Source organism: Schistocerca nitens, chromosome 2 (assembly GCF_023898315.1).
Source record: "Schistocerca nitens isolate TAMUIC-IGC-003100 chromosome 2, iqSchNite1.1, whole genome shotgun sequence".
In the NCBI taxonomy this organism is placed as follows: domain Eukaryota; kingdom Metazoa; phylum Arthropoda; class Insecta; order Orthoptera; family Acrididae; genus Schistocerca; species Schistocerca nitens.
In genome coordinates this window covers 1,022,466,871-1,022,494,232 of record NC_064615.1, presented here as the reverse complement: position 1 = coordinate 1,022,494,232, position 27,362 = coordinate 1,022,466,871, and the positions used below count along the sequence as shown (strand labels likewise).

General features: G+C 43.8%; 1 pseudogene; it reads left to right on the top strand.

The window, feature by feature from the left end:
• The first annotated feature begins 13,950 nt into the window (after window positions 1-13,950).
• On the top strand, window positions 13,951-14,068 carry LOC126237906 (5S ribosomal RNA; annotated as a pseudogene).
• Window positions 14,069-27,362: the final 13,294 nt, after the last annotated feature.

Below are 27,362 nucleotides of genomic sequence, written 5' to 3'. Positions count from 1 at the left end.
TAATGATCATTTTGCTGAAGATAACTGTTTCCATCGTAATCAATAGTTGTATAGAATCTGTTGTATGAATTGTGATTTAGTGACACTTACACAACTTACAGACAACACTTAAACACAACGTTAACTCGGATTTCTTTAGCAACTTGACCAAATCTTTAGCCGGGAGAAAAAAAAATTATTTTGTAATTGCTCACTGTAATGAATTAACATTATCACTTTCATTTACAAATTAGTTAAATACCAAACCACTGAATAACACAGCGAAAGCCACAGCAGACGCGTGAAAGAACGAGAATACAGTACTACATGTTGTGTTACACAAAACGAATCACTACAATCTCTGCTGGCGCAAAACGCTGACGTATGCAATGATTTGAGATACAGTTTCAATGTTGTTCTGAGCTTCATGCATAAAACGTCAGTAGCACAAACAATGTCGGTAACTGACTGACAGCTGTAGGCTGAAATACCTTCGTCTCATAACTTAACTAAAAATATTTCATTTAAATTTAAAATGTACTCAACATACAATTCTGACAGTACCTTAAATTTTCTTGTAGTTTTGTCTGCTTGATGGCAGACACGCTAAACACATTTGCTCATCTCTGTATCTGTAGGTGAATTCTATACGCACCTCCGGTCGTCAGCTCCGTGTACACGCAAAACAATATTATTATTTATTGGAAAAGAGGAGTACACGTAGTTGATATTGACGCAATATGTTTTGCTTGGGGACCGTTTCATTAAAATAATTCATCACAACTGGTATGTAGTGATTTTCATATATTAAATCGTTGCTATTAATATCAGTGCGGTTACGCTACTGTACACAAGGCAGTGTGTCAAATTAAAATGGTGCAGCGAATCCAATGCAACCAAAAGGAGATGTTTAGTTAATACGCAACTAATTAATAAAACCATATTAAGAGCTTAATTCTCTCATGAAAATTTATCAGATAAAGATTATAATGCCCGAAACATTGTTTACAACGCAAGTGAATCGCATACAGCAAGGAATTATCTGAAAATTCTCATTTTTGTTAAAGAATTAGCTTCCTTCTCACAACTCCAGTTCAGTTAAATAATTACAGATAGTGGTACTATACTAAAGGAAATGCCATTCAGCAAGTGACAACATTTACGAATGTGAGTCAAACAATTTTTTTACGTGTGATAGACTGAATAAACGTCGAACCCAAGCGTATCATTTTTTGGCGTAGTCTTCCTGGCTTTCAAAGCTCTTCTTCCAGTGCACAGAAAGTGCACACATTCTTGCGAAAATGTAATATCGTGGTTGTGTGTGCAGCCACTCGCACATCATCTGTGCACAATGTCATGTGAAGGAAATGTCTTTACTCCCTGTAATTTTTCCTCCTATCTATGTAATTATGTAGTTCTCAATTCGTTCGAGCAATCAATCATTCATGATATGAAATACAGTCATAGCTCAGTCATTCAAAATGATTCAGAAATTTTACTTGTTAGAATGAAATCAGGCGATGATTCTTCTTCTCTGGAGGCTCGTGCTTTGCGGCAGTCTGCTAATCTGTACAAATAAAATGCCTCGTAATTTTGGGAGCGTTGTATAATCAGTCGGGAAACCTCAGATCAAGTGGATATTTGGCTTTGATGAAGTTTAACCTTCCGAAGAAGTGATGGAGCTCTTGGATTATTAAATGCAGGTTCGTATCCAGTCTTTCGGAAGTTCCCTTCTGATTAACAACTACGCAATACATCGATGAATATCATTAATTCTCAAAAGTCGAATACACACCTTTTGTATGAAGGAGCAATATATATGTGTATTTCCCTTTTAATCGTGCAATTTCGTCTCAGTTATGTTTTGTCATAAATCTCAATATTCAGATTACAATTCTTCAAACCAAGCTCAGACTAATCGGCACGAAGACAATCTCGGAAGCTTTTTTTCTAACAACGACCAGAGAGAGTACTACAAAGAATAATTATGCGCTCATGGCATAGCTATTGTATGAAACTACTTTGCGCATGGATTCTGCGAGTATGAAGATAGAAAATTAGTAAACGTCATTCAAGGGTAGAATTGTATCATAACAATTCATCGAATATAAAGAGATATTACATCCCATTGCCTCTTTGAATAATACGAACATTTGGTAGTCACTTTGCGGTGACCTCTGGTAAGTATCGTGGGTTCGGAAAAATATCAGAGTCAAGGTCAGTGATGGTTACAACTGTTGTGCGGTCAGTATGAGTTCGAGGGGTGACAAGTTCCAAAACTACACTTGCGCGCACACAGCCACATCGATATGGTCTGATTGCAGGCCGAAGAAGATGACACACTGGAGATGAGGTTTCCCCTAAGCGTGGAAGGTTCTCATATAACACCTCTTCCATCCCAAATGAGAGCCAGTATAATCTTCCATGCGTATTGCTCCGTCTCAAACTTCCTGAGTTTTGCTGATAAGGAATGGCTCCATTGCTTGCTTGATGTCTTGGTTTCGTGTTGGTGGTAGGAGACCCAGACGTTATAACTGTAACGATTTTCTCAAGGAAGACATCTCCTTCTGCTTCAAAGAGCTGCAAAAATTCTTCACAGTCGTCAACGTGTTGCTGTTTCAGTTCAGCGGGATAACGTGGCACCCACCTTGTAACTTCGCGAAACATAAACACGTCGTGAAAAATAGGATATGCTGAGCCATTTTTAGTTTTGAAATTTGCAGATCTTTCATCCATCGTCATACGCCGATCGTCCATCGCAATAGCTTCAACTGTTGCAATAGACTCTGGGCGTCGGACGAGTCACACCGTTTCTGAGCTCTCTACTTCAGTTGTATACTTCCTGCAATGATGAACATGCCTCCTCCTCATACTGGATTTTCGTTTGCCGGCGGACTGCAATGCATTTCGTAGCTTCACAGGTTAGAAAAAGTTTGATAGAACGCTGTTCGGCATTCTGAACTGTTATATTTTCAGTGTTTCACTTGTCTTCAATCTGTTTGCACCAAAAAGGCGCTCTTTAAAACTGACAGAACATTGACACGGGAAATCGAATGTTTATAGCTTTTTTATGCTTTTCATTTGACTCAGCTTCATGAAACTGTATTATGTTTACTTATACTAGTATCTTCAGACAAAAGTGTTAGTGGAAAAGCTAATTTCATTCGTAGACGGTGAAGCAGACAGTGCTATTTTGTGTTCGGGCAGCAGAGTTGGTGCGAACTCTTATACGGACAAGACAAAAAAATGGGTCCAAGCACTATGGGAGTTAACATCTGAGGTCATCAGTCCCCTAGAACTTACAACTCCTTAAACCTAACTAACCTAAGGACTTCACACACATCCATGCTCGATGCAGGATTCGAACCTGCAACCGTACCAGCCGCGCGGTTCCGGACTGAAGCGCCTAGAACCGCTCGGTCACAACGGCCAGCTCGGAGAAGACAAGTGACTGCTATCGCCATCTGGTGGATAATTTTTCTTGGAGGTCTTAGTCTGTCAACATCTCAGCGATGATGGCTTGTAACAAAGTAAGAGGTTTGTTTATTAATAAACAGTTCCCCACAGTCGTTTAATGAACAAAGTAAGAGCATATGGACTCAGACCAATTGTGTGATTGGATTGAAGAGTTCCTAGATAACAGAAAGCAGCATGTCATTCTCTGAGAGAAGTCTTCCGAAGTAAGACTGATTTCAGGTGTGCCGCAGGTGAGTGTCGTAGGACTGTTGCTATTCACAATATACATAAATGGGGTTGTGGATAACATCGGAAGTTCACTGAGGCTTTTCGCGGATGATGCTGTAGCATATCGAGAAGTTGTAACAATGGAAAATTGTACTGAATTGCAGGAGGACCTGCAGCGAATTGACGCATGGTTCAGGGAATGGCAATTGAATCTCAATGTAGACAAATGCAATGTTCTGCGAATACATAGAAAGAAAGATCCCTTATCATTTAGCTGCAATATAGCAGGTCAGCAACTGGAAGCAGTTAATTCCAAAAATAATCTGGGAGTAGGCATTAGGAGTGATTTAAAATGGAATGATCATATAAATTTGATCGTCGGTAAAGCAGATGCCAGACTGAGATTCATTGGAAGAATCCTAAGGAAACGCAATCCGAAAACAAAGGAAGTAGGTTACAGTACGCTTGTTCGCCAACTGCTTGAATACTGCTCAGCAGTATGGGATCCGTACCAGATAGGGTTGACAGAAGAGATAGAGAAGATCCAACGGAGAGCAGCGCGCTTCTTTACAGGATCATTTAGTAATCGTGAAAGCATTTCGGAGATGATAAATAAACTCCAGTGGAAGACTCTGCAGGAGAGACGCTCAGTAGCTCGGTACGGGCTTCAGTTAAAGTTTCGAGAACATACCTTCAGCGAGGAGTCAAGCAGTATATTGCTCCCTTCTTCGTATATCTCGCGAAGAGACCATGAGGATCAAATCAGAGATTAGAGCCCACACAGAGGCATACCGACAATCTTTCTTTTCACGAACAATACGAGACTGGAATAGAAGGGAGAACCGATAGAGGTACTCAAGGTACCCTCCGCCACACACCGTCAGGTGGCTTGCGGAGTATGGATGTGGATGTAGATGTAGATGTAGATGAACGAGATGACAAGGGGTCGGGAGGAGGGAGGGCAAAGGTGCGGGAACGAAGCGGCCGCAAGCCTCCTCTGCTAGCGCCGTGACGGAGAAAGGCTGTATTCTACCCAGCTGCAGTCAGGCGGTAACAGGCTGTGTGCCGCCGACTTTATCTTTATCTTCCAAATAACAGTGAGAATAACAAAAATATTAATACATTAAATAGTGTCAGAAACACGAAGGATAATGACAGAGGACAAGATTGAAATGACAGTGACGGTAAATGTCAAGGAAGTGCAATTTATGGCTTCAAAGGAGAGATCTTTGCACAAGGTGGAGGGAGGTGGGAGGTGAGGGAGTGTAGGGCAGGGAGATTAACTAGAGAGAGCTGTAGACAAATATGTGGAAGACATAGTTACTGCGAAAGAAGATTGACCATTAACTGTCTTTTGACGCTGGAAGGGAGCGTAATGAGATTTTACATTGAGATCGTTTCAAAGCGGGGTTTTTAGCACGGAAAACGGTTCCGGTAAGATGGGTGTGTGAGAGTTTTCCTTTGCTGAGGACTTCCGCTACGCTGTGCATATACTAGCGTTAGCGTTGAATATAAATAGCAATGATTTAGTAGACGGTAGAGCAAAGAGAGGATCTGATATTCTCTAAGCTTATCTGCACGTAATCACGGTAGCTGCTCCTAGGCAGACGCGATACGATAAAAAAAAGGCCGACGTCTCAAATGTATCGCACACAAGCATTCATCGCCAGTTCCATCCGCTGTGAATTCTTATATAAAAGTCCTTAAAGAATAATGTCACCTTAATCAATAACTGGGAGAGCTATTGATTTACAAGTTTATTTTCTTTTTATTGTTTTCTAATGTGGCCCCAACATGTTACACGTACATGAGTGTCTGAGTGCACAAGTAAGCTAAAATATCAACTTATATATCATTCACTGCTTTTTTAATCGCATTTACATTACACACACTTGCAGTAAACGATGGCACACAATATCTGCGTATTGAGAACTAAAGGCTGTGAACATAATGATGGTGCCAATAGTGGCGAATTATATAGAATTTCATTTATTATATTGATGCTCTGTGTATGTGTATGTGTGTGTGTGTGTGTGTGTGCGTGTGTGCGTGAGAGAGAGAGAGAGAGAGAGAGAGAGAGAGAGAGAGAGACTCGTTTTAAGACATGTAGTTTCTCGTCCGTCAACCCCATCATCTTCACGCTTGTGACGTATGATTCACATCACTACAGCGATGACTGTGAGGCCTTCTTTGCCGTCTCTGCCAGCAGAGAATCTCTCACTCCTCTTGTGCAGTGTCAACAGATGACACTATGAAAGCCGAGCGAGACTATATCTCAGACCGAAAAACTGGTTGCGATCGTTAACAATGTGATGTGTGGTGATAAACTGCAACCATACCTTGCGTTCTTATTAAGAAGAAGTTGTAGTTTTGTTACTCCTGATTGAGTTCTGTGAACGTCTTGTTGCACCTTACTTTGTTAAAAGCTCTCTGCATGCTCACAAACGCTAGGAAAGTACCCTGATGTTTCAGCTTTCTCCTTGTACATTTTCTTTTTGAAGCCCACATAATGTTTGTTCTAGTACTTCAACAAATCTCAGTTCTGTTCTTCTGTGTGGTCATCCGGTCAGCAGTTTACAAGACTAACGTCTCAGCCTAATCGTCCGGTACTTTCACATTCATCGTTCCCAGAAGTCTGCCCGGCCGTACACTTTTTAACACTAGCTCAAATACCCATCTAGTTCCGTAACCCTTCCACATATTTCACGAACTGCGAAAGTATACCATGTGTAATCTTAGCCTCACACACATCACCATTGAAGTTCTCATTCCTTGCAAAAATTTTTGAAAATTACGAGATGAGTAAGATTAGAAAAGAAGAACTTTTTGCTTATCTTTATTACGTCGTTGTTGTTGTAGATGGCTCAAAGTCTTGTCTAGGAGTACTTTCTTGCAGCTGAAAATTTCGATTTCTTAGGTTCGTGATGACAAAATAACGTTTGAAGAGTTGCCTTTTGCTATGAATATTCTTTTATTTTATCACATTCTTCTAAATCACACTGAATTTACAATTTCCACTTTCAAAAAACCAACAATTACATTGTTGTTGACAAGTTTGGCAAAATACGTACGTTTCCATCAGAGGCATGCCCACCACTTCCTACGTTTCTGCAGTACTCAGAATTTCCAAAGAGTTTACAAAGCAAATGAGTTTACAAAACAAAAGATGAATCATCGCCAAAATATATCATTATTTTATAAATTAATCCAGAAATGAATTTAATAATTAGTGTTAGATTGTACAATTAATAATACGAATTTTAAGTGTGCCGCAAATTTTGTCATTTCAAATATTTTTTAAAGTAGAGTAATTTTAACTGCTAGTACATATCGATTGTAACACATTATTTTCTTTTTATTCATTTTAGTCTGAAATATAATACATCGTATACAAAATCATATGAATTATTTTAATGAATAATTTAAACCTATGCGAGATTCGAGATTATAAATGGTGTCTGTTATCTCTATTTAGAAAAAGGTAATGTTAGAAGCGGATGATTCACTACAACCGCCGACTGACATTAACTTGTTTGAGCTCAGATCATTCAGTACTCTGTCGAACTTCTTTCGTGAGATTAGTAACTGCGGTAGTACTCCAGTAAAATTACAGGGTCTCACACGGTTTCTACGTATATCGCCAAAACGTTTGACTTCAAAGTACGCAACCCGCGCGACAGCTCATCTCTGTTAACTGTCTAACTTACAGGCGCGACCCATAGTCCACAGCTAGAGCAAGCACGTTCTGGTCTTCATTCCGATGGATATACTTGCTTAGCAATACATCGAGGTTTCTGTTGTGACTTGGCAAGACAGCCAAGCCACTAGGAGAGGAAGCCGAAAGGCACGCGTTTAAGCTCACGCAGGCTGGCGTGAGGTCTGGAACAGGTAAAGTAATTATACTAGCAAGAAAAGTACGTAGCTTCTGGGATACTTTAATCCATAATTGGTGAACATCGGTCTGACGGTACATGCATCACAAGATAAATAGCAAATGATAATGGCGCCTTGCTAGGTCGTAGCAAATGACGTAGCTGAAGGCTATGCTAACTATCGTCTCGGCAAATGAGAGCGTAATTTGTCAGTGAACCATCGCTAGCAAAGTCTGCTGTACAACTGGGGCGAGTGCTAAGAAGACTCTCTAAACCTGCCGTGTGGCGGCGCTCGGTCTGCAATCACTGACAGTGGCGACACGCGGGTCCGACGTATACTACCGGACCGCGGCCGATTTAAAGGCTACCACCTAGCAAGTGTGGTGTCTGGCGGTGACACCACAGTTTCGACGTACCTGAAGGAGTTGAGTCAACTACCGTTTGTAGAAGATAGATGCAGTAAATTGAAAGAAGCTGTGTATTGTCCCAATTTCCAGCACGTTCATTAAAGACGATTCAATAGTGACGTGTGTCTCAAAGCTACAACTTGTCATGTGCTACAATTTTCGTAATAGTTTCAGTCTGAGACAGTCACTTTTTTATACCTGTAATTATCATTTGTTGTATTATTTGAGTGAATGAGGGGTAAGAACTGCATGTACGCGAAGTGTGAATCGTTCATGTTATTAATAACTAAGTTAGAATGATCACAGGAATCAGATGGCGCAGCCTTGTTGTTACTCACATACGTGTGGGGTATGATAATGTAGCTAGTTTTCGGTAGTTTGGTACATAACGTTTTCTTCAGGCCTTCAGATGCGTAACGATGGGGTTCTTTTCTTATTTTACTTATTCTGTGGTGTTTATTAATATGGGCTTAGTGTATACTTATTTCGGAACTGGTACTTTTCTTAAGTGGGCTTCTGCCGTATGTATGCATTGAAATATAAAGCTGAGTGGTTACCCTAAAACGTGATGAACTGTACAGTATTTTAACGAACATTCAAAACAAATAGCATTGTGTGTATTTACAGCGTATTAATTGATAAAAAGCGCGGTTCTTTGAACAAGTCATGACTATAAATTTTAAGCTGGCTACTCGAGAGACAGAGAGAGAAAAAGAGAGAGAGAACAGCAAAGACAAGGAGATAAAGAGAGAGACAGAGGTAGTTGTAAGTGTGATAGAATTACTGTACACAGACATTGCAGGGGTCGAAAAAAAAACATGGAAACATTGAAAAAACAACACATCTGAGCCGCGCACTGCTCGTGTTCATGCCATTTATTGTTTGTCATCTTCTATTACTGTACTGCCGCCTCGTTTTCTTATTACATTTACTGGCGTCACTAACTTCCTGCCCTGCTTGTCCATGAGCGGCAGCAGCAGCGCATGTAGATAAGTGCACTGTCTTACCATCTCTGGAGCGACCGATAGTATTTCCGGGTCGTCGTGTGTCTGACCAGTGAGCTGGAGGCGGACCAGCAGTGCAGTCGGGACGCAGCAGCAGTGAGTCGGGGACGGAGCGCCGGCGAGGCACCGACAGCCAGTGCTCGCCGACCGCTGGCGACACACATGTCCGACGAAGGGAGGCTGGAGCGGGATGACCCTTGGTTGCTCGTTCGGTTGGTCGTCTCATCGGCCGACGTATATTTGGCCCTTTAACCATTTCCGGGTCTGCAGTTGGTCGGTTGGCGTGGAGCAGCGGGGAATTCTCCGCAGGACGTAGTTTGGCCGGGGCCGCTGGCCGTCTCTATGCGGTGATGGAGTGTGTGGGGCTGTTCCCATTGCTATGAGGTCCGTGGCTCACCGACCCCGGTCGCGAAAGTTGAGTTTTGATTCAATCTACCAGCAACTCAAGACTGTTCACATTGTGTCATTTTGAGTTCGGGCCGGCCGCGCTGGTCTCGCGGTTCTAGGCGCGCAGTCAGGAACCGTGCGACTGCTACGGTCGCAGGTTCGAATCCTGCCTCGGGCATGGATGTGTGTGATGTCCTTAGGTTAGTTAGGTTTAAGTAGTTCTAACAAGGGAACCTCCCCATCGCACCCCCCTCAGGTTTAGTTATAAGTTGGCACAGTGGTTAGGCCTTGAAAAACTGAACACAGATCAATCGAGAAAACAGGAAGAAGTTGTGTGGAACTATGAAAAAAATAAACAAAATATACAAACTGAGTAGTCCACGTGTATGATAGGCAATATCAAGGATAGTATGGGCTTAGTAGCGCTGTGGTCCCGTGGTTAGCGTGAGCAGCTGCGGAACGAGAGGTCTTTGGTTCAAGTCTTCCCTCGAGTGAAAATTTTTACTTTATTTTCGCAAAGTTATGATCTGTCCGTTCGTTCATTGATGTCTCTGTTCACTGTAATAAGTTTACTGTCTGTGTTTTGCGACCGCACCGCAAAACCGTGCGATTAGTAAAAAAATGGTTCAAATGGCTCTGAGCACTATGGGACTCAACATCTTAGGTCATAAGTCCCCTAGAACTTAGAACTACTTAAACCTAACTAACCTAAGGACATAACACACACCCATGCCCGAGGCAGGATTCGAACCTGCGACCGTAGCAGTCCCGCGGTTCCGGACTGCAGCGCCAGAACCGCTAGACCACCGCGGCCGGCGTGCGATTAGTAGACGAAAGGACGTCCTCTCCAATGGAAACCGAGAACATTTGATCGCAAGGTCATAGGTCAACCGATTCCTCCACAGGAAAACATTTCTGATATATTCTATACGATACTGGTGACGGCATGTGCACCACATGACAGGAATATGTTGTCGACCCACCTAACTTGTACACTTGGCGAATGGGTAAAAAGATTCTTCTGCCTTGCCCGATTTGGGTTTTCTTGTGGATGTGATAATCACTCCCAAAAAAGTGACGAAAACATAAGAGTTGGTCACATAAACTGCAGCAAATGAATGCAACAGTTTCACAGTCGCACAGTTTTCCCTGTGCTCTGTCAAAACATATGTTTTCAACGTTTTCATGTTTTTACGTGTGTAGACCGTCAAGTCCTGCATATGTCCAAGCAAATCTGAATATGTCCTGGAATTTTGGAGAGCGAAGTTGATCATGTGTGAGTGCGTGAACTTTGATAATTGTCTGAAAATAAAAAATTAAACTTTTCACTCGAGGGACGACTTGAACCAAGGACCTCTCGTTCCGCAGCTGCTCACGGTAACCACGGGACCACGGCGCTCCTAAGCTCATACTTTCCTTCATGTTGTCTACCTTCCACATGGACTACTCAGTTTGTATATTTTGCTTATTTTTTCATAGTTCCACACAACTTCTTCCTGTTTTCTCGATTGATCTGTGTTCAGTTTTTCAAGGCCTATCCACTGTGCCAACTCATAACTAAATCTGAGGGGGGTGCGATGGGGAGGTTCCCTTGTAAGTTCTAGGGGACTGATGACCACAGCAGTTGAGTCCCATAGTGCTCAGAGCCATTTGAACCATTTTGGAGTTCGGTTGTCGGCTGTTAGGATATTACCGCGAGCAACAACGTGATTTTCAAGTTGGAAAATTCCAGCCACCCTCCGGTGGAGTTTCACTGTATTTGGTTATTTGAATTCAAGTGCACCAGCGGAATCTTCTGCCTTGTGGCCGTTAACGTTCCGGTTACCTGCCCTGGTCGTTGGCGTAAATTTCAGGCAGTGTAGTTTCCTCATCGTGTTGTTGCCGTCCAGCACAGTGTGTAGTTTGACAGTTCCGTTGAATTCCCTCTTGTGCCCTGGTCGGGTGAAATGGATCTTGTCGGTGGGTCCGTTGACTGTCGGTCGGTTGGGTTGTCGTCGGATCATGAATGGTTGACCCGGCTGCCTGCCTCACCTAAGCGAGCGTTAGTGTTAGAATTCCAGGCCGATCATCGAATATCTGAGCGCCCTTGGGTGTACTGCCTTTTTTATTTGTTCTTGTTATTTGTACTTGTATGGCTTACATACAATAATTACAGTGAGCATAACTACCAGCACAGATCTGATAAGGCATTTTCTTGTTCCAAAATAGCGGAAATCAGTACGATCAACTGTCTCAGGTCGAGTATTTCTGTGGTGACTGGATCAGTTCTTCAGTCACCACCTGGACAATGTCACTGTTCTTCATTTGGAGCTAACAAGATTCGTGAGTAAATTTCATATCACCGTTAGCAACAGAGGAGCATTTTTTTTTTTGTTGGTTCGAGTAATGTGCAAATCAATGTGTCCTTAAGGGTGAGTCTGTGTAGAGAATTTGTAAAGAATTTCACATTCCAAATATGATCTCGGTGGATAATTACGTTTTTATTGAATAAATTACTGTGTTAATCGACAGATTGTTTCTGTTAAACACTTACCATTCATACTAAATAATTTATCTGTGCAAACCTCCACTTTAGGATCTATAGCTAGCGCCTGTAATACTTTGCGTTGTCCTTTAAATTTGGGCATTCTAATTTGTAGCTTCGATTTTAAAGGTGAGTCTGGTTCTTAAGTAGTTGCCTGGGTCAAAACAGCATTTCACAATCGTCCATTCCATTCAGGGGTATTTCATGCTGTACTCGAAATTCTCGATTGAACAGTAGGTCTTCTACGTATTTTTATTAAACACCTTTGGGAGATATAGGTGGCAAGTCTTTAGCGGTCACTGTCAATGATATGCAAGGCCAGAGATAATCGAACTGAGCAGAGAGTTTTACTATTCGAATTTGGAGATCATACCTTTGAAAAACAGTCGGGAAGGGATCACGTTATCCCATACATGTCTAGTGAAATGATCACAATGAGAAAATCAGATAAATTAACTCATAGGGAGGTTTATTGATGGTCTTCCCACGCATTATTCGAGAGTGTAACAGAGATCGAGAAGGGGGAGGGAGTGGATGATAATGGTACCAGAAGTACAAGGCGCAGATGTCAAGTTTGAAAATGCAACGTGGAAGAGCTATGACTGTAGAAAGGCAGCTAATCAGTGAGGAGAGTGGTACCACTCTGTTTTTTAAGTCCTTGCACCGCCCTTGAGTTAGTTTGTTTCGAAGGCAGTAGAATTCCTTTACTTCATCTACTTCGTGAACCTCAGTTTTGATGTTACTTTCATCTTTCTTCGGTTTACTCTCAGTCCATAGTGTACCCTCATTATATTGCTCAGTCAGCAGCTCGTGGTCGTGCGGTAGCGTTCTCGCTTCCCGCGCCCGGGTTCCCGGGTTCGATTCCCGGCGGGGTCAGGGATTTTCTCTACCTCGTGATGACTGGGTGTTGTGTGATATCCTTAGGTTAGTTAGGTTTAAGTAGTTCTAGGGGACTGATGACCATAGATGTTAAGTCCCATAGTGCTCAGAGCCATTATATTGTTCATTCCATTCAACAGGTCCTGCTGTCTGCCTCACTGAAGGTAGCAATGTTGTCAGCGAATGTTATCATTGACATCCTTTCACGCTGAATTTTAATACAACTTCTAAACCTTTCTTTTATATCCTTCATCGCTTCTTTCATGTATGAACAGCAGGGGCGTCCCAGTCTTACACTCCCTTTTAATCCGAGCACTTCGTGCTTCATCTTCCCTCTTGGTTCTTGTATAACTGTACTAGTATATAAAGAAAAACCGTTGTTACCAAAAATCCCATACGTTATTCTATGAAAAATTCGGATGGGTACAGGATCTATGTATGTGTGTGTGTTGTTAAACGTTGATCAAAAAATCTCGAAACGTTATTGGCCGATTTACTTTAAATTTGTGCACTATGATGTAATAAACATTCAGACGGATATAGGCGACATACATACAATGGTTTTGTTATAACAGACTGACAAAAAGAAAAATGCAGTTTCGTCTTTTTTCCCGCAGTCACTTTTAACTAGGATATCATAAGGCCTTTAAACCATTTGACAACACATCTCTTATATTCTTTCTTCTTGTATATAATTTTAAACAAAAATTGTATAGATGACAATGAACAGTTTTGTTTTCTTTCTCGCAACCAGTTTTAGCAGAAAACAAAAAATTGTATCTATGGCTTATCAGCTTATAATTAAGATACTAATACGGGGTAAACGAAGTACTAATAAAGGTGTGACAAAGTCACGTAGGAGTCTAGAGACCATTCTAGTAAATATTCGTAGATCGATACTTAAGTTTACAAGGTCGCACAAGAAGTCATACAGAAGGTATGCATGAAGCGTTTCGGAATTATTTCCATATTCAGAAATGGAATTGTTTCCATCTTCAGAAATCCCAAGTGCAGAGGTAGCACAAGAAGTAGAGCGTTACCAGCTCCGTATCGGATGTTGCATTCACAACTGGTGACGCTCTTGTTCTTGTGCTACCTCTGCACTTGGATTTCTGAAGGTTGAAATAATTCCGAAACGTCTTAAGCGTACTTTGAGACCAATAAAGTCATTCTCCGCGTGTTGTATGACTTTATGCGACCTAGGCTGCTGAACAGGCAACGGCCTTGCCGCAGTGGATAGACCGGTTCCCGTGAGATCACCGAAGTTAAGCGCTGTCGGGCGTGGCCGGCAGTTGGATGGGTGACCATCCGGGCCACCATGCGCTGTTGCCATTTTTCGGGGTGCACTCAGCCTCGTGATGCCAATCGAGGTGCTACTCGACCGAATAGTAGCGGCTCCGGCCAAAGAAAACCATCCTAACGACCGCGAGAGCGGTGTGCTCACCACATGCCCCTCCTACCTGCATCCTCAACTGAGGATAACACGGCGGTCGGATGGTCTCGATGGGCCAATTGTGGCCTGAATACGGAGTATATGCTGCTTAACAACACATTTACGCATATTTATGGGAAATGCTGTTATTGAAGCTACTATCTTCACAGATCCAACAGCTGGTAAGCTCTCTCTCATACCTTGTATATCAGTGATTCAAACCGGTACACCCATTCATTTTAAGTGACTTGAATTTCCACTAAAAGTTTCGTTTGCGGTGCCATATTCCTGTACATAGCCATGAAGATAAATGTATAGACACTTTTGTCAAGTATCAGAGATATATGTGAGAATAAGATTACTTCAGATTGTCAATTGTAAATAGCATCCAGAATCAAGTTAAGTAAATTTTATGCTTATTATTTTAATAAACATTTGTGCAAATTAATCAAGTTCTGTTTAAAGTTGGTCACCGTCAATCTGCTACTCTAAGCGTTCAAGTGGCATTTCTATCTCTGACCTAACGGCAGAAGATAAACACGCCACGATAAGACCACGAGACATATTGCTGACACTCGCCTACTTGGTTAGAGCGACAAGTCAAATAATCTGATGACGTGTGCACTGGAGGTCTTACAGTATGCACACCACAGTTTTGAACCTTTCCTGGGGGTTCAGTAGTAGATTCCGATGCACCACTGCAGGGTTGCTGTTACCCTTGGAAAGAGGAGGTGGACCGAGATGGGGGCGGCAAATGGTCATAGAGAGGACAGAGGAGATTAGATAGGGGAGAGGAGGAGATTGGGGAGAGAGATAGAGAGAGAGAGAGAGAGAGAGAGAGAGAAAGAGAGAAGGAGGAGATTGGCAGAGAAATTGGAGGAGCTGGAGAGATGGGGAGGAGAGAGCCAGGAGTTGATGGATAGAGACAGGTTGGAGGGAATGGACATAGAGAGGGGGAAGAAGCAGATGGGCAGAGAGAAGGGAGAGGGGAGATGGAGAGAGGACGGAAGGAGAAAACAGAGAGGTGGGGGAGGAGGAGATGGACAGAGAGATGAGGAAATGATTAGGACGTACATCCAATTACCATACATAATTAGCAATTGCGAAACGTTGTCAGTTTGGCTAATATTGTACATTACCTGCATTTTCTTGTAGCTTTATTTTCCTCAAAACTGCTTCTTCTTACATTGTCGAACTCTTTTTCTAAATCGGCAAATCCTGTCAACGTGTCTTGATTTTTCTTAACCTTTGCTGCCATTGTCAAGTCTAAGGTCAGAACCCGCTTTCTGGTGGCTTTACCTTTCCTAAACCCAAAGTGATCGCCATCTATCAGTTCCTCAGTTGTATTAGTGATTGCTCCTTTGCGATTAGCTATTGGGCAGTGGAAGGCACCTGTCTCATACCCCACTCATACGGTTATAGTTGGTGGGGACTTCAACCTTCCCTCGATATGTTGGCAAAAATACTTGTTCAAAACCGGTGGTAGGCAGAAAACATCTTCCGAGATTGTCCTAAATACTTTCTCCGAAAATTATTTCGAGCAGTTAGTCCACGAACCCACGCGAATTGTAAATGATTGCGAAAACACACTTGACCTCTTAGCCACAAACAATCCAGAGCTAATAGAGATCATCATGACTGATACAGGGATTGTAGGTCGTTGTAGCTAGGCTCAATACCGTTTCTTCCAAATCCACCAGAAACAAACGCAAAATAATTTTATTTTAAAAAGCGGATAAAGTGTCACTAGAAGCCTTCCTAACTGACTATGCAAATGTAAACGAGATGTGGCTCAAATTCAAAGATATACACTCCTGGAAATTGAAATAAGAACGTTGGGTGGCACGGGATACATTAGGACGTGCATTGTCCTGTTGGAACAGCAAGTTCCCTTGCCGGTCTAGGAATGGTAGAACGATGGGTTCGATGACGGTTTGGATGTACCGTACACTATTCAGTGTCCCCTCGACGATCACCAGTGGTGTACGGCCAGTGTAGGAGATCGCTTCCCACACCATGATGCCGGGTGTTGGCCCTGTGTGCCTCGGTCGTATGCAGTCCTGATTGTGGCGCTCACCTGCACGGCGCCAAACACGCATACGACCATCATTGGCACCAAGGCAGAAGCGACTCTCATCGCTGAAGACGACACGTCTCCATTCGTCCCTCCATTCACGCCTGTCGCGACACCACTGGAGGCGGGCTGCACGATGTTGGGGCGTGAGCGGAAGACGGCCTAACGGTGTGCGGGACCGTAGCCCAGCTTCATGGAGACGGTTGCGAATGGTCCTCGCCGATACCCCAGGAGCAACAGTGTCCCTAATTTGCTGGGAAGTGGCGGTGCGGTCCCCTACGGCACTGCGTAGGATCCTACGGTCTTGGCGTGCATCCGTGCGTCGCTGCGGTCCGGTCCCAGGTCGACGGGCACGTGCACCTTCCGCCGACCACTGGCGACAACATCGATGTACTGTGGAGACCTCACGCCCCACGTGTTGAGCAATTCGGCGGTACGTCCACCCGGCCTCCCGCATGCCCACTATACGCCCTCGCTCAAAGTCCGTCAACTGCACATACGGTTCACGTCCACGCTGTCGCGGCATGCTACCAGTGTTAAAGACTGCGATGGAGCTCCGTATGCCACGGCAAACTGGCTGACACTGACGGCGGCGCTGCACAAATGCTGCGCAGCTAGCGCCATTCGACGGCCAACACCGCGGTTCCTGGTGTGTCCGCTGTGCCGTGCGTGTGATCATTGCTTGTACAGCCCTCTCGCAGTGTCCGGAGCAAGTATGGTGGGTCTGACACACCGGTGTCATTGTGTTCTTTTTTCCATTTCCAGGAGTGTAGTAGCAACAGCAATTTAGAGATTCATACCTCAAACTGGTAAGAGATGGAACTGATCCCCCATGGTACACAAAACAGGTCCGAACGCTGTTGCAGAGGCAACGGAAAAAGCATGCGAAGCTCAGAAGAACGCGAAATCCCGAAGATTGGCTAAAATTTACAGACGCACGAAATTTGGCACGGACTTCAATGCGAGATGCCTTTAATAGGTTCCACAACGAAACATTGTCTCGAAATTTGGTAGAAAATCCGAAGAAATTCTGGTCGTATGTAAAGTACACAAGCGGCAAGACGCAGTCAATACCTTCTCTGCGCAGTGCCGATGGTACTGTTACCGACGACTGTGCCTTTAAAGCGGAGTTATTGAACGCAGTTTTACGAAATTCCTTCACCAGGGAAGACGAATGGAATATTCCAGAATTTGAAACACGAACAGCTGCTAGCATGAGTTTCTTAAAGTAGATACCTTAGGGGTTGCGAAGCAACTCAAATCGCTTGATATGGGCAAGTCTTCAGGTCCAGATTGTATACCGATTAGGTTCCTTTCAGATTACGCTGATACAATAGCTCCCTACTTAGCAATCATATACAACCGCTCGCTCACCGATAGATCTGTACCTACCGATTGGAAAATTGCGCAGGTCGCACCAGTGTTTAAGAAGGGTATTAGGAGTAATCCATCGAACTACAGACCTATATCATTGACGTCGGTTTGCAGTAGGGTTTTGGAGCATATACTGTATTCAAACATTATAAATCACCTCGAAGGGAACGATCTATTGATACGTAATCAGCATGGTTTCAGAAAACATCGTTCTTGTGCAACGCGGCTAGCTCTTTATTCGCACGAAGTAATGGCCGCTATCGACAGGGGATCTCAAGTTGATTCAGTATTTCTAGATTTCCGGAAAGCTTTTGACACCGTTCCTCACAAGCGACTTCTAATGAAACTGCGGGCCTTTGGGGTATCGTCTCAGTTGTGTGACTGGATTCGTGATTTCCTGTCAGGAAGGTCGCAGTTCGTAGTAATAGACGGCAAATCATCGAGTAAAACTGAAGTGATATCAGGTGTTCCACAGGGAGGCGTCCTGGGACCTCTGCTGTTCCTGATCTATATAAATGACCTGGGTGACAATCTGAGCAGTTCTCTTAGGTTGTTGGCAGATGATGCTGTAATTTACCATCTAGTAAGGTCATCCGAAGACCAGTATCAGTTGCAAAGCGATTTAGAAAAGATTGCTGTATGGTGTGGCAGGTGGCAGTTGACGCTAAATAACGAAAAGTGTGAGGTGATCCACATGAGTTCCAAAAGAAATCCGTTGGAATTCGATTACTCGATAAATAGTGCATTTCTCAAGGCTGTCAATTCAACTAAGTACCTGGGTGTTAAAATTACGAACAACTTCAGTTGGAAAGACCACATACATAATATTGTGGGGAAGGCGAGCCAAAGGTTGCGTTTCATTGGCAGGACACTTAGAAAATGCAAGTCCACTAAAGAGACAGCTTACACTACACTCGTTCGTCCTCTGTTAGAATATTGCTGCGCGGTGTTGGATCCTTACCAGGTGGGATTGACGGAAGACATCGAAAGGGTGCAAAAAAGGGCAGCTCGTTTTGTATTATCACGTAGTAGGGGAGAGAGTGTGGCAGATATGATACGGGAATTGGGATGGAAGTCATTAACCCTTTGTTGTCTGACGGTACTTAAAGGTACCAGTAAGTTTTGAATCTCATTATTTTCTCGTGGTGCAGTTTCGTTACCTGAGAGCCTGTCGGTACGTAACAGTAACTCTGCTCTACTGTTTCATAGATGTTATTGTGCAATACATAGACCTCTCTGGCGGTCAGAGCTTGAAATTGGTTTTCGCGCGCTGTTGTGATAACAGAAGATTGTATGTGCTTGTTTCCATGGTGTTGCCTGAATTTGTGCGCAATTTATTGAAACTTCCGTTGAGTTTTCCATTGTACGTACTTACCTTCTTTGTTTTTTTATAATAGTTTGAAGCATTACGTTACAAGTGAATGAGATAAAGTGGAAAATATAAAGCGGACTTGTTAGTACCGTCAGGTTGTGCGAACACTTTATTGTAGCAACAGTGCGTTACCTCTCACTAGTTGTTCTGTCCACTTTTTCTGACACAGAAATCGGTAAATACATTAGCCTGTGGAACAATTAGAACAAACAGGAAAGGTTTGCTAGGGAATTTACCTAAAGAAAAATGTCTAAATCAAATCACAGAGAGTCATCTTTAGACCTAACAGTAGGAAAATAAATTAGTGTATTTTGCGTCAAACTTCCATGGCACTGAACAGAGCGTAGTGGCAAGAAAACAGAAAGATGGAACTAGTATGACTATACCATGTCCAGTTATTGTATGTGATTACAATAAAAACATGGGTGGTGTGGTTCATGCAGACAGATTACGTTCAACTTATGGTCTTGACAAGCGATCAAAGAAATGGTGGCACCATCTCTTCTGGGGAGCAATACAAATTGCTTTTGTCAATGCTTACGTCATTTTCAGTGATCTACATGGGGCACTGCCACTGCTGGAATTCAGGTGTGCTGTGGCACTAGGGCTAATGAATGAACAGCAAGTGCCAAATCTCAAAAAGAGAAACTCTGGTAAAGATGAAATAACTCTCCCAAAGAGAAGGAAGGATAACTTTTCTGTTCCGAAGGATGTACGTCTTGACAACCGAGGAAACCATTTTGTAGTGTTCAGTTGTAAAAGAGGACGATGCGAAATGTGTGTGAAAAATAAAATTCAGTCGAGACCACATTCACAATGTAGTACACGTAAAGTGTATATGTGCTGCAATGAGAAAAAGAACTGTTTCCTACAATTTCATGAGGTATCATTAAATATGTGATATGTATATACTGTCAAAAATGTATAGCTAAGTTACTATGTATTGTGAAGTAACTCTAGAATAAATTTATGCGAAATTTAAAAAAAAATCAGAAATATCATATTTCTGTTAATTAATTTTCTAATGTAAAAATAAGTAATATTTATGTGGAATAAAGTACAAGTTATAAAAATTGGAGCATTTTTCTGCGCATGTTGTGATTCTGTCCATGGAGTCTGACGGTACTTCTGAGTACCAGGAGAGAAAAAAGTTGTGAAAAATAAAATAAAATTTTACAAAAAATCCTACCATCATTTGAGGCCATAATAGCATAAATTCTGCAAAGAAAAATTTAAAAAGTAAATTTTTTCTTATGTCAGGAAACAAAGGGTTAAAGCAAACACGTTTTTCGTCGCGGCGAGATCTATTTACGAAATTTCAGTCACCAAATTTCTCTTCCGAATGCGAAAATATTTTGTTGAGCCCAGCCTACATAGGTAGGAATGATCATCAAAATAAAATAAGAGAAATCAGAGCTCGAACAGAAAGGTTTAGGTGTTCTTTTTTCCCGCGCGCTGTTCGGGAGTGGAATGGTACAGAGATAGTATGATTGTGGTTCGATGAACCCTCTGCCAAGCACTTCAGTCTGAATTACAGAGTAATCATGTAGATGTAGATGTAGATGCCGGCAGCGTGTTCTCTCCGTCTGCGCTGGGTGTCCGTGGAGCGGGGCCGGGCGAGGCAAGTAGGTCGGCAGCGCCTCAGGTGTGCGATCGATGCGGCCGCTGGGCCGGTGGCTGCGGTTCCTTGCCCCCGGGCTGGGCCCGCCTGGGTCGCGGGGGCGCCGGATCCCGGCTGGATAACATTGTTACGGGGGCGGGCAGCGGCAGCGCCGCCTCCCGACGCGTCGCCTTTAATGGCGGCCCGTATTGACGGCGGCCCGCCGGCTGTCGGTCGCGGGGGTGGCGGTGCTCGGCACGCAGAGGATCCGGCGGAACGCGAGGCACCGGGCTGCCCATTAGCCCAGGCCCTGGCGCGCCGTTTAGCCGCGCTGCAATCACCGGCAAGGCAGAGGCACGCGCGCCGCGTTCAGCGACGAATTCATTGCCATCCCTAGGGCAAGGCAGGCGCGCACACCACGCATTCCTCCAGATTTCCAGACGTAGAGAAGAATGTCTCACTGAATTAGATACAACCCAGTTATAAGGCATGGTGGGATTGACTGATAAGTTGACCGTTCCTGCAAGTTACAGACGTGTTCAAATTATTAGACTAAAGACTTTTTTTTTGCCAAAACTTTACATTTATTACACATTTTCATCCACATTCAGGTTACATTCGTACATGCAATATTTTGAGTAAATGCCTCCTGAAACGCCTGGTTAAATCTTCAGGACAGAACAGGTAGGCTCAATTGTGGAAAGGAGCCAAAAATGAGCGGCTGTCACTTACACTCGAACACATATAACTTTATTTAGTTGCCCAAACATTACAGCGCAAATTTCCGACCCTAAGTATCGACTGAATATGTCACACAATCTTATGGCTTAAGGGCACAACCTCTTTAATTTTTAAAACGGCTGAAGGCCCATGATTTAAAACACAACTACAATAAATTTTCAAAAGGTAGAAAGCGCAAGGTCAATCCCTAAATAATATTTCAAATGAGGCTGAAGGCCCCAAACAATTTAAGATTTGACAAGTTGTTGTTGTCGTTGTGGTCTTCAGTCCTGAGACTGGTTTGATGCAGCTCTCCATGCTACTCTATCCTGTGCAAGCTTCTTCATCTCCCAGTACTTACTGCAATTTACATCCTTCTGAATCTGCTTAGTGTATTCATCTCTTGGTCTCCGATTTTTACCCTCCACGCTGCCCTCCAATGCTAAATTTGTGATCCCTTGATGCCTCAGAACGTGTCTTACCCACCGGCCCCTTCTTCTTGTCAAGTTGTGCCACAAACTCCTCCTCTCCCCTATTCTATTCAATACCTCCTCATTAGTTACGTGATCTACCCATCTTCTGTAGCACCACAATTCGAAAGCTTGTATTCTCTTCTTGTCCAAACTATTTATCTTCCATGTTTCACTTCCATACATAGCTACACCGCATACAAATACTTTCAGAAACGACTTCCTGACACTTAAATCTATACTCGATGTTAACAAATTCCTCTTCTTCAGAAACGCTTTCCTTAGCATTGCCAGTCTACATTTTATATCGTCGGTACTTCGACCATCATCAGTTATTTTCTCCCCAAATAGCAAAACTCCTTTACTACTTTAATTCCACCGCGAATTCTTTACAGACGAATGGAAAAGCTGGTAGAAGCCGACCTCGGGGAAGATCAGTTTGGATTCCGTAGAAATGTTGGAACACGTGAGGCAATACTGACCTTACGCCTTATCTTAGAAGAAAAATAGAAGAAGAAGGTCTCATTTCCTAATCTAATTCCCTCAGCATCACCCGACTTAATTCGACTACATTCCATTATCCTCGTTTTTCTTTTGTTGATGTTCGTCTTTCATCCTTCTTTCAAGACACTGTCGATTCCGTTCAACTGCTCTTCCAAGTCCTTTGCTGTGTCTAACAGAATTACAATGTCATCGGCGAACCTAAAAGTTTTTATTTCTTCTCGATGGATTTTAATACCTACTCCAAATGTTTCTTTTGTTTCCTTTACTGCTTGCTCAATATACAGATTCGCTGTAAAGAATGTGACAAGTAAGGAATTTTAATTTTAAAACGGCTGAAGGCCCATGATTTAAAAACACAGCTACAATTAATTTTCAAATGGCAGAAGGCCCAAAGCCTTATCCAAAAAAAAAAACTTTTTTAATGAGACTGAAGGCCCAAACAATGCAAGACTTGACAAATAAGGAACTTCCAATTTTAAAACGGCTGAAGGACCATTATTTAAAACCCAACTAAAAGCATACAAATTCAAACCAACGGCTATGAGCCATTAAAATGCACAATCAAACACCAATAAGAAAAGGCAGTACAGCCAGCGGCGCTCAGAAGTTTCCGGAGGTCGGTCTGCAGTTGAAATATTAACGTTCGCTTAGGGGAGACGGGTAGTCGGCCCAACTACACTCCTGGAAATGGAAAAAAGAACACATTGACACCGATGTGTCAGACCCACCATACTTGCTCCGGACACTGCGAGAGGGCTGTACAAGCAATGATCACACGCACGGCACAGCGGACACACCAGGAACCGCGGTGTTGGCCGTCGAATGGCGCTAGCTGCGCAGCATTTGTGCACCGCCGCCGTCAGTGTCAGCCAGTTTGCCGTGGCATACGGAGCTCCATCGCAGTCTTTAACACTGGTAGCATGCCGCGACAGCGTGGACGTGAACCGTATGTGCAGTTGACGGACTTTGAGCGAGGGCGTATAGTGGGCATGCGGGAGGCCGGGTGGACGTACCGCCGAATTGCTCAACACGTGGGGCGTGAGGTCTCCACAGTACATCGATGTTGTCGCCAGTGGTCGGCGGAAGGTGCACGTGCCCGTCGACCTGGGACCGGACCGCAGCGACGCACGGATGCACGCCAAGACCGTAGGATCCTACACAGTGCCGTAGGGGACCGCACCGCCACTTCCCAGCAAATTAGGGACACTGTTGCTCCTGGGGTATCGGCGAGGACCATTCGCAAACGTCTCCATGAAGCTGGGCTACGGTCCCGCACACCGGTAGGCCGTCTTCCGCTCACGCCCCAACATCGTGCAGCCCGCCTCCAGTGGTGTCGCGACAGGCGTGAATGGAGGGACGAATGGAGACGTGTCGTCTTCAGCGATGAGAGTCGCTTCTGCCTTGGTGCCAATGATGGTCGTATGCGTGTTTGGCGCCGTGCAGGTGAGCGCCACAATCAGGACTGCATACGACCGAGGCACACAGGGCCAACACCCGGCATCATGGTGTGGGGAGCGATCTCCTACAATGGCCGTACACCACTGGTGATCGTCGAGGGGACACTGAATAGTGCACGGTACATCCAAACCGTCATCGAACCCATCGTTCTACCATTCCTAGACCGGCAAGGTAACTTGCTGTTCCAACAGGACAATGCACGTCCGCATGTATCCCGTGCCACCCAACGTGCTCTAGAAGGTGTAAGTCAACTACCCTGGCCAGCAAGATCTCCGGATCTGTCCCCCATTGAGCATGTTTGGGACTGGATGAAGCGTCGTCTCACGCGGTCTGCACGTCCAGCACGAACGCTGGTCCAACTGAGGGGCCAGGTGGAAATGGCATGGCAAGCCGTTCCACAGGACTACATCCAGCATCTCTACGGTCGTCTCCACGGGAGAATAGCAGCCTGCATTGCTGCGAAAGGTGGATATACACTGTACTAGTGCCGACATTGTGCATGCTCTGTTGCCTGTGTCTATGTGCCTGTGGTTCTGTCAGTGTGATCATGTGATGTATCTGACCCCAGGAATGAGTCAATAAAGTTTCCCCTTCCTGGGACAATGAATTCACGGTGTTCTTATTTCAATTTCCAGGAGTGTATATCCGATCCGCCGGCAACCCAACCAAGAGACAGTCAACGGACCCACCGACAAGACGACTTGCTTTCCACCCGACCAGTACACAAGGAACTCCAATGCCAAAACGTAAAAGGCGTAATCGCCCACAATCAAGTATGCATAAGCTGTCAAAACTACACACAGGTGTTGGACAGCGACAACACGGTGAGGAAAGGACACTGCCTGAATTTTACGTCAGCGGCCAGGGTAGGTAACGGAACGCTAACGGCCACAAGGCAGAAAATTCCGCTGGTGCACTTGGACTTCAGATAACCAAAATACAGTTAAACTCCATCGGATGGTGGCTAAATTTTCGTCAACTCGAACACTCGCTGTTGCTGACGGGAATACCCCCAACAGCCAACCATGAAAACCAACGACATAATGTGAACGGACTCGCTTTGGTAATTAAATCACCACTCAACTATGATGTCCTGGGTCGGTGAGCCATGAACCTCCTAGCAATCAGAACAGCTCCCACACACTCCGACACTGCGTAGAGTCCGGCAGCGGGCCCGGTCCACTGCGCCGCGCGGAGACTTCCTCACTGATCCACGCCAACCAACCGACTTCCGCACACCGGCTAGCCGGAAACTATAAGCACTATTCCAAAGATAGTACAAGGTGCAAACATCGATACACACCGCTACTGTCGCACATACAAAGAGGAAGAACCACGGCATAACCGCAATAACTGCGGCAAACCAAACGCAGACTAACAGTCAAGGTTTAAACCAACACATAAGCCGGGGCCGGCACGGTTCACCTCCTTCTTGCTCAACATTTCTATTCTACTTACAAGGGAACCTCCCCATCGCACCCCCCTCAGATTTAGTTATAAGTTGGCACAGTGGAGGCCTTGAAAAACTGAACACAGATCAATCGAGAAAACAGGAAGAAGTTGTGAGTAACTATGGAAAAAAATAAGCAAAATATACGAACTGAGTAGTCCATGGGCAAGACAGGCAACTACAAGGATAGTGTGAGCTCAGATGCGCCGTGGTCCCGTGGTTAGCGTGAGCAGCTTCGGAACGAGATGTCCTTGGTTAAAGTCTTCCCTCGAGTGAAAAGTTTAATTTTTTTATTTTCAGACAATTATTATCTGTTCGTCCGTGTCAATTATCAAAGTTCAGGCACTCACACATAATCAACTTCGCTCTCCAAAATTCCAAGACATGTTCAGATTTGCTTGGACATATGCAGGATTTGACGGTCTACACACGGAAAAATTTGAAAACGTTAAAAACATATGTTTTGATAGAGCACAGGGAAAACTGTGCGACTGTGAAACTGTTGCATTCATTTGTTGCAGTTTATGTCACAAACTCTTATGTTTTCATCACTTTTTTGGGAATGATCATCACATCCACAAGAAAACCTAAATCGGGCAAGGTAGAAGAATCTTTTTACCCATTCGCCAAGTGTACAAGTTAGGTGGGTCGACAACGTATTCCTCTCATGTGACGCACATGCCGTCACCAGTGTCGTATAGGATATATCAGACGTGTTTTTCTGTGGAGGAATCGGTTGATCTATGACCTTGCGATCAAATGTTTTCGGTTCGAATTGGAGAGGCACGTCCTTTCGTCTACTAATCGCACGGTTTTGCGGTGTGGTCGCAAAACACAGACACTAAACTTATTACAGTGAACAGAGACGTCAATGAACGAACGGACAGATCATAACTTTGCGAAAATAAAGAAAGTAAACTTTTCACCCAAGGGAGGACTTGAACCAAGGACCTCTTATTCCGCAGCTCCTCACGCTAGCCACGGGACCACGGAGCTCCCGAGTTCAGACCGTCCTTGTGGTTGCCTTTATTGCACATGGACTACTCAGTTTGTATATTTTGCTTATTTTTTCATAGTTCCACACAACTTCTTCCTGTTTTCTCGGTCGATCTGTGTTCAGTTTTTCAAGCCCTATCCACTGTGCCAACTTATAACTAAATCTGAGGGGGGTGCGATGGGGAGGTTCCCTTGTTAGAACTTTTCACATGACAGCTCACTGTCATTGCTGCGGTTCCAAATTTCCTATAGTTTGAAGATAAGGTCTTAGTTATTGTAAATAACCTTATCCTCCGCTCTATAACAGTCCACACATTTTCAATAGGAATCTTGTCAGGGCTATTCCCTGTCCAGGTAAACGCTTTCAGTTGTTTTTCTTCCAAATACTTGGAGACACTTTTGGCTTTGTGGCAAGGTGCCTCATCATGCAAAAAAAGATATTTTTATTAGGAACCCACCATTTATTTAGGGTAAATTTCGTTTTCAAGGCTTTCTTTACACTGTTCGTATCTCATTGATCGTTCAACAGTGTGTAATCTGACATCACACACCCATCATGACGAGAGTTGGATGCTTCACACATTGCTGCACGCACTAGGCCTGGAATGTTTCTCCTGGTCTCCAACGAACATACTGGCTGCTTTCTTCCATCAAGGTAAATACAGATACACCTCTGATGCATACCGAAGGGATATCCACAAAATTCCAAATTATAAAAAATGTGAATAGTAGCCCAGGTGACCTCAGCAATCCCGAAACTGAATTTTGTATTTTTTAATGCCAATAAAACATTAAAAATTGGAGCACAAACTCTTAATTTTACATTCAACTCTCACATAATTTACCATATCATTGTACATACTTTTAGCAAGTCCTCGCTTGTCCGCTTCAGAAGTTGTTACGCCCATTGCAGTCTTGGTTTTCATTGCGTCTGTTATTTTCTGCTTTTTCCCCTGTCGGCATGCTTTTAAACCACATTCAATAACCCTACTCCTCACTGTCACAGGAGAAACTTCAACAGTCAATCCTTTCAGCTGTGGCTCAAGTTAGTAACACCAAGTTTGCGGTGTTTTTTCTTTTTTCTCTCTTCCACGTTTTCCTACTCTGTTTGGCTCCTGAAAGATTAGCCCTGAAAGATTGATTGGCCCTCAACGGTTGATTCTGCTGACAGTTTTC